Raw genomic sequence first — 16,585 nt, 5'->3', positions numbered from 1 at the left:
GATATGACTTTTATTAAGTCATTTATTTGACATTGATTTTTTTATTACTCATTATTAAGAATATGACATAAAACCAGTGCTTCAATTAGAAATATTAACAATTGTTACACTAATATTTGGGAACAATATCAAGATTATATTTTTAAATAAAAACTATTAACAAAAAATATTAAACCATTGTACACTAGTTTTCAGTGGTTCTATCATTACAATGGGATGATTAAGAACGTACTCACTTATATTTGACGCAATGATGGCTTAATGTCCAAGTTTGCAGATGATACAAAGGTTGACAGGGTTGTTAATGACAGTAAAGACAGTATGCTACTGGATCTGTTAAGTTGGACAAATGGGTTGAGAAGTGGCAACTGAAGTTTATCATTGATAAATGCAAAGTACTGTATATGGATAGCAGTAACCCAAGAGAAAAGTACCAACAGTTTGGTACTACACTCATGGAAGTGGAGAGCGAAAAAGACCTGGGAGTAATTGTGCAGTCAGATATGAAGTTCACTGAGCAGTGCAGATGGGCTGCCAGAGCAGGTCATGAAGTCTTGTCAATGATACATAGGAATTTTGCTAGCAGGGACAATGAGGTGATTATCCAATTGTACAAGGCAATGGCTACACCTAGAGTACTGTGTACAGGTCTGGAGGCCTTATTTCAGGAAGGATGTAGAGTTGCTAGAAAGAGCACAAAGAGGGCAACAAGATTGAGGGTAACAAAGGGGTGCTCTTACCGAGATAGGCTTCAGTTCTGCAAATTGCAGTGTCTGGAGACTAGGCACATGAGAGGTTATCTGATTGAGGTGTATATGGCCTTGAACAGGTTGAGAAAACTCAATGCTGATAGGATTCTTTCTCCTGCTCAGATTAACAACCTGACGGAGCATTGATTCAAACTGAGGAAAGACAGTTGCAGAATACATGTGCTGAAATTTGCCTTTAGCTAGCAGGTAGTTCATTGCTGGAACAGACTGTCATTTGTTGTGGAATTTGATGCCTTAATAAATTTAAGGCTGAGCTGGAGAACATTTGGAGTGAATAGATGAGTGAAATGGGAGGGGTTTTTTTTGGCTGATGCTGCATAAGCTTGCTTTCTTGCATTGTAATGATCATCGTCGCATTTTGGAAGACATCTTTGGAAGTTTGAGAAATTTGTCTAATTTTATAAAGTGAAACTTATCAACCAGAACTATAATTCTGGTTCATAAGTTGGGTTTAGGTATGACCCAACATGAGCACTGCATAATAATGAGAAGTTAACTTTAAAAAAAAATGGATTGCTGATTTAAACATGACACATTAATTTTGCTCATTAATTTTTTTAAATAGCTAATCCTTCCTATAAAATGCAGTGAAGTATGAGGGTTCTTCAATAAAAATTTTATCATAATTTGTTTTCCACATAATACCTTTATTAATCTTACATATTTTGATGGTTTTTCAAAACAGTCCCCGTTTGATGAAATTAGCATTAGCATTAGTAGAGGCATTTGATGCAAGAAAGCAAGCTTATGCAGCATCAGCCAAAAAAAAAAAAAAAAAACCACTTCCACTTCACCCCTCTGTTCGTTCAAAATACCTGTCCAGCTGAGCCTTAAACTTATTTAGGCTATCAACCTCCACTACAAGGGATGGAAGTCTGTTCCACCAACCAACCACCTGCTGGCTAAAGGCAAATTTCCGCACGTCTATCCTACATCTGTCTTTCCTCAATTTGAATTTATGCCCTCTCAGGTGATTTTTCTGAGCTAGAGGAAGAATCCCATCAGCGTTGAGCATGCTTAAACCATTCAAGGCTTTATACACCTCTATCAGATCACCTTGCTGGTGCCTAGTCTCCAGACACTGTAATTTGCAAAACTTAGGCCTTTCTTCATAAGAGCACCCCTTTGTTCCATTCACTAATCTTGTTGCCCTTCTCTGTACTCGTTCCAGCAGCTCTACATCCTTCTTGAAATGAGGCCTCCAGACCTGTATACAGTACTCTAGGTGTGGCCTGACCATTGCCTTATACAATGGAACAATCACCTCCTTATCCCTGCTGGAAACATTCCTGTATATCATTGACAATACTCCATGAGCTACTCTTGCAGCCCGTCTGCACTGCTCAGAGAACTTCATATCTGCCTGCACAACCACCCCCAAGTCCCTTTCATTCTCTACCACTGTCAGTGTAGTACCACAGAGTTGATACGTTGCTGTGGGGTTGCTGTTTCCCATGTGTAGTACTTTACATTTGTCAATGTTAAACTTCATTTGCCACCTCTCAGCCCATATGCTCAACCTTTCCAGATCCTGTTGCAGCAGCATAGTGTCAGTAGTGTCCTTGACAACCCTGCCAACCTTTGTATCGTCTGCAAACTTGGACATTAAGCTTGATATACCATCATCAATATCATTTATAAATACAGAAAACAATAATGGACCCAACACTGAGCCCTGAGGGACTCCACTAATAACATTAGTCCATGATGAGCAGTGTCCATTGATTACCACTCTGTCTTCTCCCCCTCAACCACCCCTCTATCCATAGCAGCAATTTGCCTCCAATGTCACACTGCTCCAATTTGTGTAGCAGTCTTCCATGTGCAACAGTATCAAAAGCCTTTCTAAGATCCAAGTATATAATATCAAAGTTATTCCCTGCATCCAGTTCTTTTGTGACTGCATCATAGTATCCAATCAAGTTGGTCAGGCAAGACTTCCCCTTAACAAAACCATGCTGTGTCTGAGCTATAACTGAAGTCTTGTCTAAATGATCCTGCAGTGCTTCTTTAACCAGTGCCTCCATTAATTTTCCTGGAACAGAAGTTAAGCTCACAGGTCTATAATTACTTGTGTCAGCCTTTGATCCTCCTTTGTGAATTGGGGTCACATTTGCACATTTCCAGTCTATGGGTACCTCCCCTGAGTCCAAGGAAGCTCTCATAATTATGGCCTTTCTTGTGTTTATCTTCAACAGTTTCTCCTCCACTTTACTCCCAGTTATTTCAAGATTCTGTAGCTTACTGCTAGAGTTGAATACACCTCTGGCATTCCCCTCGCTGAATAACTCCTCATGTGTGAATGTCGATGCAAAATATTCATTTAGTTTGTTAGCTACCTGAGCAGGATCATCAACAGTTGACCCATCAATATCAAGTGGACCAATTTGATTCATCCCCTTCCTTCTAGAGTTTACATAAGTAAAGAACTCTTTGCTATTTTTCTTTGCATCCCTTGCCAAGGATTTCTCGTAATCTGCCTTTGCCTGCCTAACCTCCTTTGTAACTTGGTTGTATATCAACTTGTATCTGTCATAGGCTTCTGTGTCATGTGTTAATTTGTATGTATCCCATGCATGTTTCTTCTCTGCCATATGCCTCATCAGATGAACTGATGAGGCATATGGCAGAGGCATATGGCATGAGGCATATCTCATGAGGCATATATGAGGCATATACCTCATCTGACATCCATTTAGGCCTAAACCTTGAACAATATTTCTTAGTTGGTATGTAAAGTCTAGTAGCTTCCAAGATAAGTTCTTTGAATGCTTCCCATTTTGCATTTACTGTTGGTAACATCATCAGTTGGTCCCACTGTATAGAATTTAAATACTGTCTCAGTCCATCGTAGTCGCCTTTACGAAAGCAATAACCCTTCCCTTTACCCCTAATGGTAGTTACCTCTTTGAGTAAATCCCACTTCAGCACACTGTGATCACTGCCACCTAGTGGTTCATTTATCTGCAGATTCTTAATGCATGAAGAATCACTGCTGATAATCAAATCAAGAGTATTCCTCCCTCTAGTTGCCTCCCGAACATGCTGATGTAGAAAACAATCATCCAATAAATCCACAAAAGCCTTGCTAGTGTGTGAGTGACCAGCCCACAAATTCCAGTCAATATCTGGGAAATTAAAATCTCCCATTATAAGACTGTCTGATTTACTGGCCCACTCTATTTCCCTGTACAGTTTCTTATTATACTCATCAGAGTCATTAGGCCTATAGCACACTCCTACTCTCAATTTTGATCTCCCAATGCTTATGTCACACCAAACTGACTCGACACTGCACTGTCCAGCGATGTCCACTAGCTTCACTTCCTTGGATTTTATGTATTTCTTAACTAATAGCATAACCCCTCCTCCCTTCCTATCTAGTCTATCTTTTCTGTAGACGTTGTACTCCCCAAATTCCAGTTCTGCATTCCTTATACCTGTGTGACACCAAGTCTCTGATATCCCAACAATATCTGCCTTTGATGTTTTGAGCAATACCTCAAATTATGCCAGTATGCCAGAGTTCCATAAGTAGAGCTACCAGTAATTATGGAAGGGAAAAGTGTAGGTTAGCAGTGTGACACATTAATCATGGCATGCAAGAATTCTGCCACTCTGTGACATGCAAAACACTAATTGGTTGAAATGCACTGCATTGCTAATTTTTTTTTAAAACTGATTGACATGTTCTAAGAAATAAAATTTTCACTTAACTTTGGATAGTCAAACATTGGATCACAAAAATGAGTGGTTGAATCATTGGCTTTTGAAATTAAAATGGTGGCTGGAGTGAGGATCATTTTCATGATTAAGTGACAACTTTTGCAAACCACTGAAAAGTCTTTGGTGAAACATAACATCTTCTCTGGAAGCTGTTTTCAACATTTCATGAGTTTGTTGCACTTTTCCTCAGTTTGAAACAAAATTAACAAAATCACTAGTCCTAAAATGTAAAGGAACACAAAACATCTATTCACTTCAAGCATGATAATTCAGACTTGGCTGAAAATAAGCAGTTGATTCATTCCTTACTTTGTTTAAATGGTGTGTTATAAAAGTTGAATCCCTGGACTTTTTATCAAAACTGGTATAACTCCTTTTTTGCCCTTGCCCCTGCAAACCTTTATTTATAATTTTTACCTCCTTATACAACTCATTCAGGGAGACCCTGTTTCCCTGAATTGTTGATGTTTGACTTTGTATTAGTGGTGAAAAATCTATCCTTTCTAATAGTTTGCATAATTTTTTTCCTTGAATTTATTTAAACTACCCGTTCCACAACAACAGATGGAAGTTTGTTCCAACAATCAACTACCTGCCAGCTGAAGGTAAACTTCTACCCATCTATCCTACAGCCAACTTTTCTCAATTTTAATTTGTCCTCCCCTCATACGTGTGTAGTCTGAGCAAAAGGAAGATGCCATCAGCATTGAACTTGCTTAATCCATTCAAAGCTTTAAACACCTCAATTAGATCACTTCACAGATGCCTAATTTCTAGATACAGCCATTTGCATCACCGAAGCCCTTTTTTGTAAGAGCATCCTTTTGTTCCCCTTCCTTCTACAATCTTGTTAACTTTATTTGTACCCATTCTAGCTGATCCAGACCTGTACAGTACTCTGTGTGGCCTAACCACTGCCTTTTACAGTGGGATTATTACTTTTATCTTTGCTAGCAGAGTTCCTGAATATCGTTGAAACTTGATAAGCAGCCCTGGCAGTCTGTCTGCATTGCTCAGAGAAGATCATATCTGACCACACAATTACTCCCTGGTCTTTCATTTTCCATTATCCTGAGCGTAGTACTGTGCAGCTGGTATGTTAATCTTGGATAACTGCTACCCATGTGTAGTACCTTGCATTTTTCAATGCTGAACTTCAATTATCATTTCTCAGCCCATCTGCCTAATTTTTATAGATCTTGTTGCAGTGGATTGCCTCTCTCTTCCTTGCATACCTTGATTACTGTCATTAACCACCCCCTGCCAACCTTTGTATTATCTGCAAACTTGGACATTATGCCTAATATACCTTCATCAGTATCATTAATATATTATAATAAATATAAGTAAATAAAAAAATATATAAATATATGTAAGAAAAGATCTAAGTTTTGAATGCAGCATAATAGAGCTGATCTACAAAAAACAACTTCAGTGGTTTGGACATGTGAACCAGATGAAATAACTTAGGCTGCCAAATGTAGTACTGACAGGAAGAATTGGAGATATGAGACCACTAGGAAGACTCAAAAGAGAATGACTCCAATGCCTAAAGGAAAACACAGGCTTTCAGAGCTATCAAAAAATGATGAAAGATTCAAGACACCAACAATGGAAGGTCTATATCTAAATAGGACTCCACCCGTGCCAAATGGAAGAGTAGAATGATGATGATGATTATGAATAAATATAGAAAACAACAATAGGCCCAGCAGTGGAAGTTTCTTTGACCTGTTTTTTCTTTTTTTGTTCTCTCACTGGATGTACTTCTTGATTCCATCATTACCATGTTTCCTTCTCTTCTATCTTTCCTCTGTTTATATTACTCCCAGTATCTTTTTTCACCATAAGCTCTTGTATCATTTTTTCTTCATTTTTATTTTATCTTTGGTGCTCCAATTACTTTAGCCAAGGTCTTTACTATCTTTTTAAAAGCCACTGTCTCCTTTCATATTCCACCATTTTATTTTTACTAATGTTCTGTGCTGAACTGCCATAAATTCATAGAATTCTTGAATTTCTCTATACCCCTCTTATCCACAAGAAAGTTAGATTTGTATAATTTTCTGTTTTTCCTTTTTTTCTGGAAGATGTTCACTACCTAGGGATAGGTACAGCTGCAGTAAGGATGGGTTGCCCTTCTCTTTCAGTCTTTTTCTCTGCATATTCTATCACATCTATCTATCCCTGCCTACTTGCCCATTCAATTCTTCTCTCACTAACACTCTGAAATAATTCATCCATCTCTTTCCAGAATTAATTCATCTCACCCACCCATTTTGTGATGCATATGCACAGACTATGGTTATTTATGTGCCTATTTCTAGGTTGACTGCCACTTATTCTCTTCAGTTCCACAATGTTTTCCTTCATTTCTTTGAATAATTTATTCCTTCCTTTGCCTCTAAATAAATTAGTTTGAACTCCAGTTTCTCTATCTTGCTCCTTCCTATCCTGCAGTAATTTCTGTAACCTTTAGTAACATTTATTTCTGTAACATTCTAGTATTAACCATATAGTGCAAGGAAGCCACAGGCTTTCTTGCACTATAGCTGCCATGGCTAAAAAAAAAAAGTAGATTAAAAATTATACACTTCTCTCCAGTTGACCTTTGAATTTCATCAAACTGTCCTAACTACCTGCAAAGGCAACTTGTTCCAACAATCAACAACTTGATAGCTAAAAGAAAACTTCCAACAGTCTAGTCTAAACATCTGTAAAATTTGAATTTATTTCCCCTGGGTGTGGAATTCTTCATAACAGTAAATTTCACCTTCATTCATTTTACTAACCCCTCTCGGAGCCTTATAAACCTTAGACAGGTCACCTCTGAGGTGTCTTGTTGCCAAGCTATGTAGCCCACATGATTGAAGTCTTTTTCAGTACAGTTGCCCTTTTGCTGATCTTGCAATGCAAGCTGCCTTTCTTTGGACCCTTACAAGAAGCTCACTGTCTTTTCAGATGAAGTCTCCATACTTCGACACAGTATTCTAAATGTGGTAGTACAGTTAAATTTTGACCTCTGGCTCTATAGGATATTGCTTGATAAATCATTGATAGGACACCATAGGCTTTTGTATCTGTCCAAAATTTAACTCCCAGATCCCTTTCTCCTTCTACTGTTTGTAATCTGAATAAATTAGTACTTTTAGTTATTATAAATTAGTACTTCAATCCTTTTCATTGCTCTAGCTTTCCATACTGTTTTTTTCTGCTCTAGTAGACTAGCTAGCTCTGTATTCATCCTTGTGTACTATTTTCTTAATGGCATATATGCACTTATGGCTTCTTGGATTGTTTCTCTGAAGTTTTTCTATGATTCTAATATATTGACCCTCCCTCTGCAATCTGCCAAACTATAGATGCCATGTATTTCCTTAAACTGCCAAAGTCCCCTCTTCTGAAATTAAAACTTTTGCCTTTACCTTTTAACTATTGCAACATCTTTCTTCATTTTCAAACTTAATTGTGTTCACTAACTGTCAGTGCTTCTGTACTGAAAATTGTGTGATGTCATCTGATTTGTTAGTAATAATGAGGTCTAGAATCTTCTTATCCCTTGTATTTTCTCCAACATGCTGGTACAAATAATCATCTAGTATCTTTAAAAATTCTGTTCCCTAGTTTCCAACCCTCTCACTTATACCAATCAGTTTAGGGGCAAATTGAGGTCACCCATAATAAGGCATTCACACTTCCTTGCCTAATCCATATGCATATAGACTCTCATCACATATCTTCATAATATTCTGGTCTGTAGATTTCTCCCACTCTCATACTTTTGCTTCCAACTAACTCACACTACACATTCTATGCTGGCTTTTGACTCTGCAAAAGCTCTTTTTCACTTAGGTTGCTTTTGATAAGAAGCATGACTCCCACCACCCCTTCTATCTTTCCTAATCATCATTTAATTTGCAGACTGGTACAACATAGGCACTTTCTTTGATCGCTACTGAGCAGAATCTGTGTGTGCATGCCAGAATTGTCAAGCCGGTGTTGTGTGAAGAGTTTAGTCTTGTGTCACTGAAGATCATTGTGAAGCAAATATGTCAGATATACAGATTGAACGGTGATATGTGATTTCTTATTGTGTCAGATGGGGCTTAAATACATTGGAAACAGTTAAATAGATGAATAGAGCATACGATATTGAGTAAGGATGCTTACACGTAGAACGCAGGTGACCGCTTACTTGGAACCAGCAGCGATATGCAGCTAAAGCTTCTCACTGGGTATGAACACATAGAAAGCAGTGACCGGTGCAACTTCTCACTGGGGTAGGTTTTATGGGCACTACTGTATTGCGGAACGTTAATCCCTTTAGCTCTCAGGTAAAACCGCTACCGTAAAATTTTCGATTATCTCTTCCTGCAATTCAGTGGGTGTCCCGTAATTTTCAGGTGAAAACTTATCAAAAGATAAATAATTAGGGGAAAAGAGAGGGAGTGGGTTGTTTACTAATGCCCATTGCAGGACATTCGATTAAATATTCGTTGGAATGAGCGCTGAAATAATTGAAAGAGGAAGGGAATAATGTTGCTGCAGGGGAAGAATTAAAAATTTATCGAAGGGGAAAAAAAACCGCTAAAGCTGCGAAGTGTTCAGAAGTTACTACACATAAATACGCGTTATGTATTAATAACAGTTGAGGAGAATGAAAAAAAAAAAAAAAAAAACTGGAAAGATGAGAGGAGGTAGCATAGCTAAAAATCGAAAAATGAATAATTTTATTCTCTTCCCTCCCTGTTGGTTTGATCATTATGTATAATTTCACAATTTTCGCTCTTCTGTCTTGCCATGCCATTTTTTTTATCATTATTCTCATTAAAGTTTATATCTCAAGCGTCATGTAGAGGAAAATGCTTTTTGCTGCCTCTGATGTGTTTTACCCTTTTTTATGTAAGATTCAGTTTCTAATTATTTCAAACATTATTCAATTATAAGTGTGTATGTGTATATATATGTATATATATATATATATATATATGTATGTATGTATATATATATATATATATATATATGTATGTATGTGTATATATATGTATATATATATATATATATGTATGTATGTATGTATATATATATATATATATATATATATATATATATATATGTATGTATATATATATATATATGTATGTATATATATAAATTTTCTGTTTATACTCCGGGACGACCGAACAGTCAGAGGAGTTTACAAGATACACAGAATACAAGAAACAGCATATTTCCTTCCAACATTTCTCCACAGCATTCCTGTTCGAATGTAGTTTTTCAGTTTTATCCCATACTGGTCGTCGAAGATAAACTTTGAAAATAAGAGCTTCAATGTCCATGTTGCAATGAATGTGTGGCGTCGACAACCAGCGAGCTTAAAATAAAAATTCATTTAAGCAAGCAGGTGGGTCAGCACAACCAGCACTAACCAATTCCGATACGTTTTTGCGGACCCCCACTGTCTCGCGTGACTTGGTGGATAGGGGGATGAATCGCATTTTCCATTAACGGATTAAATTTGGATGATTATCAGTGATTTTTAGATATAGCTTAGTAATGAAAATCATACAACATACATTTTTCATATTAATTAATTTTCATTTAATGTTAACTGCAGAAGGAAAACTGAGATTAATTAGATGGGAGGAAATATGAACCGACGGGTGTTATCAGTTACTGTCTTCATTTAAAATATAATGCATATTTTATGCACCGTGCAGGCTGCAATTTGTTGTACAAAGCAAAACAATAAACTTTTTTAAAAAAGTTTCTTATTGTTTTCAATGATAATAAAATTTAATGTGATGTTTTTAGAAACAATAAGTATAAATCTAGAAACTGAAGTAATGAAAAGTTCAATTTAGATATTCCAAAACTATTTCTTCGTTGTCATAACGATTATTTATTTAATTTTTTTTTTCAAGATTGAAAACAATAAGGAACTGATGGGCATACCCGATGTCTGTACATTACAGAATATCATAATTTATGTAACGAATTGGAAGTTTCTAAATATTTAGAATGAATAGAGAAACGCTGTTTCCATTTCGAATAATAAAAACACTGACTGACAGACTATTTCTACATACGGTATTTATTAGCACTTTACAAATAAATATAAGAAGAAAAGAAAGAACTGTTGTTACTTTGAGAAAATAAAAAAATATAATGGTATTTTTTTTATTATTTTATATATTTTTTCAGCATTTCTCCATGGTATTTAATGCAGTTTGACACTTTTATCCCATATTGCACGTTTAACATAAATCCATAAGTCAGTCTGAAATCAAAATTTCAGTATCCATGTTTAAAACTTTTGGATTACAAGTTTTTTCTACAGCAACAGCAGTTCTAAAAATTGCCTGAAGGCCAGATTAATATCAGAGGTGTGAACAACGCGTACCCAGTTGAGTGACATCTGTACTTCCCTGAGACCAGTAAGCTTAAATTGTTGAGGTAAGCTGGGTGATTAAAACAAGAAGCGATGCCGCTATCCACACGCTCTTATTGTATGCACTCCCATTGACTTACATTGTTCATTTAGGGTGCTGTTCCCAAGTAAGCTGTCACCTGCGTTCTACGTGTAAGCACCCTTACTTGGTACGACAGCCATATTTAAATGGCACAACTGATTCAGTGAAGGCTGTGAGTCTGTTGCAGATGACCCAAGACCTGGTCAGCCTTTTTCCTCAACTCCTGAGCAAATCAAATCTTGGATGAAGACAGGTGACACTTCATGAATTAGATGTTAGAATGTTCATTTCATACAGTAATACTCACAATATTGCAAAAGATCAAGAAAGAATGTCAGTGAATCTGTGCCTGCTAGATTCCACACAATTTGACTCCAGAACAAAAACCGCAAAGAGTAGACTTGTGCAAAGAAATGCTTGATCATTTTGACATACAGGGTCAAAACTTAAATCAAATATTGACTTGTGATGAAACTTGGATTTTTCTGTATGATCCAGAGGCACAACAATAGTTGAGTCAGTGGAAGCATTCTGATTTATCAAGAACTAAGAAATTTCAAGTTTCTTTTTCAGTTGAAAACAAATGGTTCTTGTGTTTTTTGACATAAGACTTTCTTGTTATGCATTTTGTGCCTCATGAAACAACTATGAATAAGGAAGCATTCTCTGAGGTTCTCATAGCCAAACTTTGCTGTGCCATTTCTGAGAAATGTCAAGAACTTTTGGGTTTGAAGTGACTCTGTCAAGACAATGCCAGGCCCCATATGGCTAATATTGCACAGCCAATGATCACTGCCATAAGTGCTGAGGTTCTGCCACATCCCTCTTATTAACCGGATCTTCCCATTTCCATGTCTGAAGAAAGCTCTGAAAGGCAAGAGTGTGTCCAACACAATGATGCTTGCAGAGCCACAGTGGAAGCACAATGGAAAAATGACTTGCAAGAAACATGTAATGCATGGATACGACAGCGATAGTGTGTAAAGTTCTAGGGAGACTATTTCGACAAGGAGAAATCCACAGAAGATTCAGATGATGACAATTATCTGGGTCCTTGAGGTTGTCACAGACATTCTCTCAGATATGCCAGACAAGCTGTTCTTACTACCTGGGAGTCTAAAACGCTGATGGAACTGATATTCGGGTGACACTCAAGTCAAGGTGGACCCAATTTCGGCGAAGTCCGGACGGTCTATGACAGCCAAATCCTCTGCTTGCACCTTCACGATGGTGGGACTGTTAGTAATCCTGGGTATAACCTTCATGCACAAGTACATGGTGGGTGACCACCCAGGTGTGAACCAACGTAAGCAGGGGTCGAGGTGTGGCGCCCACACCACATGGAGGAACGCCGCCCCTCTATGTTACCAGGCAGTACTAGGTGGTAGATGACTCTCATCAACCGGTGAAATACCACCACTTTGCTTATTGGAGGCTTGAAGTGGTGGAACCCATGTTTAGTCTCTAGAGCTAAGTTCCGGTCAACCCTTCCCTATCTCTTCCATCATGCAGTATGATTGATGATTTTTGAGGTTATGATGAATGTCGTGGCGAGATCCAATATTCCTTACATTTCGAGGGTACAGCTCTAAAACGGTGTTCGCAGGCCGGCCGCTAGTTAGTACACCGGACTGAACCTATTGGTAACTCTCTAGGAAGCTTCCGGATCAGCTAGTGTATAATCTTGCTACCTCTACTCTGCCAGATAGTGACTGGAGGGAGTCAGAGTAGTGTGTATGCGGGGAGCATTGTCGAGGCCACGTTATGTCAAGGATCTGGGTATATTCTTACCACATGTATGCGATATCCAAAAATTTCATTACTTCATACAGCATGTCCCACCCACTTTTTCTTACTATTGAATACACCATGAATTGTCAAAATAATAGAGCAAGCTTATCTGCAAAAAGATCTAAACCTCCCAAGGACTTCCTAATTCATTTCACAAATATATGTGGTCTCAATTCTAATCTCAACGATGTCCATTTCCACTTGCAGTCTTCCAAACCCCATGTACTTTTTCTGACTGAATCTCAGTTATCAGTTGATTCAACTACTGCTCATCTGAGATGTCCAAATTATTTGCTGTATGATTCCTTTCGCCTCAAAGGTGGTACTTGTGCATATGTCCGTTCTGATATTCCCTGTCAGAGACTTGGCAATTCGGAATCTCCTCTCTTTGATCTTCTCTGGCTTAAAATCTCTCTACCTCATTGTGTAAAATTCATCTGTTGTCTCTACCGTTCTCCCAACTCCACTAATCACTTGGAGCTCTTTGACTTCCTCTCTTTGCAACTTGACTTTCTCCAGTCCAACTTTCCTAACAGTGAGGTAATTTTCCTTGGTGATTTTAACGTTCACAACTCCAGCTGGCTTCCATTTTCTAGTCACACCGACCCAGCAGGTCGAGATGCTGAGGCTTTTGCAATTACTAATGACCTAGCACAGATTGTTCACTTACCTACAAGAATACCAGACAATCCTAATCATACAGCCAATATGCTTGATCTTTTTCTCACAAACAACCCTTCTAAGTACAAGGTTGAAGTGAGAGATCCTTTAGGCACTTCAGATCACAACTTGGTGATTGTCTCTTCTCCAATGGAACCTTTATCTCATGGCTATTCCCAACCTCGTATTGTTTGGCATTACAAGAATGCAAAATGGGATGACCTGCGAGACTTCTTTTCTTCTTTTCCTTGGTCTGATTACTGTTTCAAAACTTCTGATGTCAACGTTTGCTCAGATCGTGTCAGTGAAATTATTCTTGCAGGAATGGAATCCTTTATTCCACACTCCACTTTAAAATCTCGTCCTTTATCTAAACCTTGGTTTTCCAATAAATGTGCTAAGGCTGTCCAAGAGAAGAACGTCGCATATCGTAATTGGCTTGTTTCTAATTCTTCAGTTTCATTTTCTGCCTACACCAAAGCTCGCAACAATTGTAAAGCAGTTATTAATCAGTCCAAACTAGAGTTTGAACAGGCTAAGAGTAGAAAACTTGCTTCTTGCCCTAATGGTAGCCGAGCATTCTGGTCTCTTGCCAAAGCTATTGGCCGCAACTTTTGCCCATCTCTGCTCCCACCTCTGTCCAAACCAGACGGTTCTGTTGTCACTTCAGCCAAGGATAAAGCTGACCTGCTAGCATCCCATTTTTCTTCGAGCTCATGTATTTGTGATCTTGGTAAAACACCTCCCACCATTCCTAACACGCTCCATTCAATGCCTCCTGTGGTCTTCCGTCAAACGGATATCAGAAGGATTTTGATGAATCTTGATGTTAAGAAAGCTCCAGGTCCTGATGGTATTTCTCCACTTGTTCTCAAAACCTGTGCTCCTGAACCTACTCCTATTCTTTGCAGCCTTTTTTCACTTTCTTATTCCAAAGATGTTTTTCCTTCTGCTTGGAAATTTGCTCATATCCAGCCAGTTCCTAAAAAGGGTGACAAATCCCTCCCATCCAATTATCGTCCCATTGCAATTACTTCTACTCTTTCTAAAGTAATGGAGAAATCAATTAACCGCCAACTCTTAAACTACCTAGAAACCTTCCGTCTGATCAACGATCGCCAGTATGGATTCCGTCAGTGTCGATCCGCTGGTGATATTCTGGCTTATGTTACCCACTTATGGACTAATTCAATGGAAAGGTTCGGTGAAACACAAGTAGTTGCTCTTGACATCTCAAAGGCTTTTGATTGTGTTTGGCATAAAGGTCTTCTAAACAAGCTTCCATCTTATGGTTTGCCAACTGTTTTTAGTAATTGGTTATCCAGTTTTCTCTCTGATCGCTCACTGAGGGTGATGGTAGATGGCTCTCTGTCTTCTAACTTCTCCACTAATGCCGGTGTCCCCCAAGGTTCAGTTCTTTCCCCCACTCTTTTCCTCTTGTATATCAATGACCTTCTTCCATTGACTGGAAATCCTATCCATAGTTTTGCCGATGATAGCACATTGCATTCAACTTTCCATTTTGAGAAACCTTGTCCAGCTCAATCAGCTTCAAGTTCTCAAAAATCTGCTGCCAATTCCTTAAATGCCGATCTTCAGGTAATTCTCCAGTGGGGCAAAGACAACTTAGTTGATTTCATCCCTTCTAAAACTCAATCTTGTCTTATATCTTGGAAAAAGGATTCTTCTGCTCCTATGCTTGTCTTTAGTGACACTCCGATTTCTAGGCAAAATGATATATCTCTTTTGGGGATTACCCTGACTTCTAATCTCTTTTGGCACAAGCACATTACAAATATTGCTTCCTCTGCATCTAAAAAACTTGGTTTTCTCTTTCGCTCTCGGTGTTACTTTTCTCCCAAACAACTGCTCACTCTGTATAAATCGCAAATCTGCCCTGCCATGGAATATTGTTCCCACATCTGGGGTGGTGCCCCCAAAACCTCTCTCAGGCTTCTTGATTCCATTCAGAAGAGGGCAGTTAGGTTAATTAATTATTCATCTCTAACAGAGTCTCTCCACTCGCTTTCTCATAGACGCACTGTTTCTGCTGCATGCCTCTTCTACAGATACTTCCATGGGCACTGTTCTTCTGAATTGGCTTCTATAATTCCCGCTCTCTCTTTCAAAACAGTCCGAACACGTGCCGCTACCAGCCAACATCCATTTACTGTCCAACTTCAAACCCACAGAACCAACTTTTCATCTTCCTCATTTATTCATTGAACTGCCGTTTTCTGGAACAACCTTCCTTCATACGTATTTCCTGAAAATTACAATCTACAGAAGTTCAAGTCCAATATCAACAAATATCTTCTTTCGTCTTCTCAACCTCCAACCCAAGCACGGTACTAAGTACTATAGGTTATAATACCTCTCGTGTTTGGGGTTCTCATAAAAAAAAAAAAAAAAATTAAGATAAGATCTGCACCAGGCCATGTACTAAAAGATTACACCCTCATACATACCATAATGGAACTTGTCATTCCAAGTATCAGGGGTGTCTCAACATTTGTGTTAGCCCTAATGTGTCAGCATTAGAACTGCTTGTCCTAACAATGCGTTAGAATTCAGCCATTTTAATTGATAACACTCCTGACATTATTGTAGACACAGTTAAGACTAACTACCCTGACACACCCCTTGAAGTTTAGTCTTGTTTTCCTAGCTTTACCTTTCTGCTCATTTTAACTGTTGCTACCCTCAGAACATCTTACCAACATTGGCTGTCACAGCAATAAACAAGACTTCTTGAGGCAGGTGCAAGCATTACTTTGACCACTATATAATTGTGGATCTCTATTACCATTCTCTCTCCTCCTCCCCTCTGAACTAGCAGTTTCCCTGAACCTTTAAGGTATCCTCAATGATACTGGCAAAAATCCTTGCACAACCTTTGTTCTAATGCATATCATTCTACAAACACACACAAAAATAAAATAAAAAAATTCCTTCTGCTTACAAGTGCAGAAAAAAAACTTCCTCTTAGAGACTTGCAGATTCCTTCAAGTCTTGAGTTAATCCATAAGGCTTTCAGCCTATAATCATGCCCATTGTGTCTGGGCAGAATTGCAGACACGTACAGATTCCGACCTAACTCTTGGCATTTATTAGCATGATTGCATATTTATCCAAGAAATGGTCAGGTTGTGTTCATTTAATATT

At 38.2% G+C, this 16,585-nt stretch overlaps 1 protein-coding gene across 1 annotated transcript in view; it reads left to right on the top strand.

Moving 5' to 3' along the window:
- The window catches only part of LOC150081996 (lysosome membrane protein 2-like), a 302,034-nt gene that overhangs the window by 92,194 nt on the left and 193,255 nt on the right, over positions 1-16,585 (top strand). The gene's annotated exons all lie outside the window — the stretch shown is intronic.

This window comes from Mastigoproctus giganteus, chromosome 8, assembly GCF_048544385.1.
Source record: "Mastigoproctus giganteus isolate SK-2022 chromosome 8, ASM4854438v1, whole genome shotgun sequence".
Classification (NCBI taxonomy): Eukaryota; Metazoa; Arthropoda; class Arachnida; order Uropygi; family Thelyphonidae; genus Mastigoproctus; species Mastigoproctus giganteus.
Note: the sequence above shows the minus strand (reverse complement) of the source record. Positions and strands in the feature narration are given on the sequence as shown.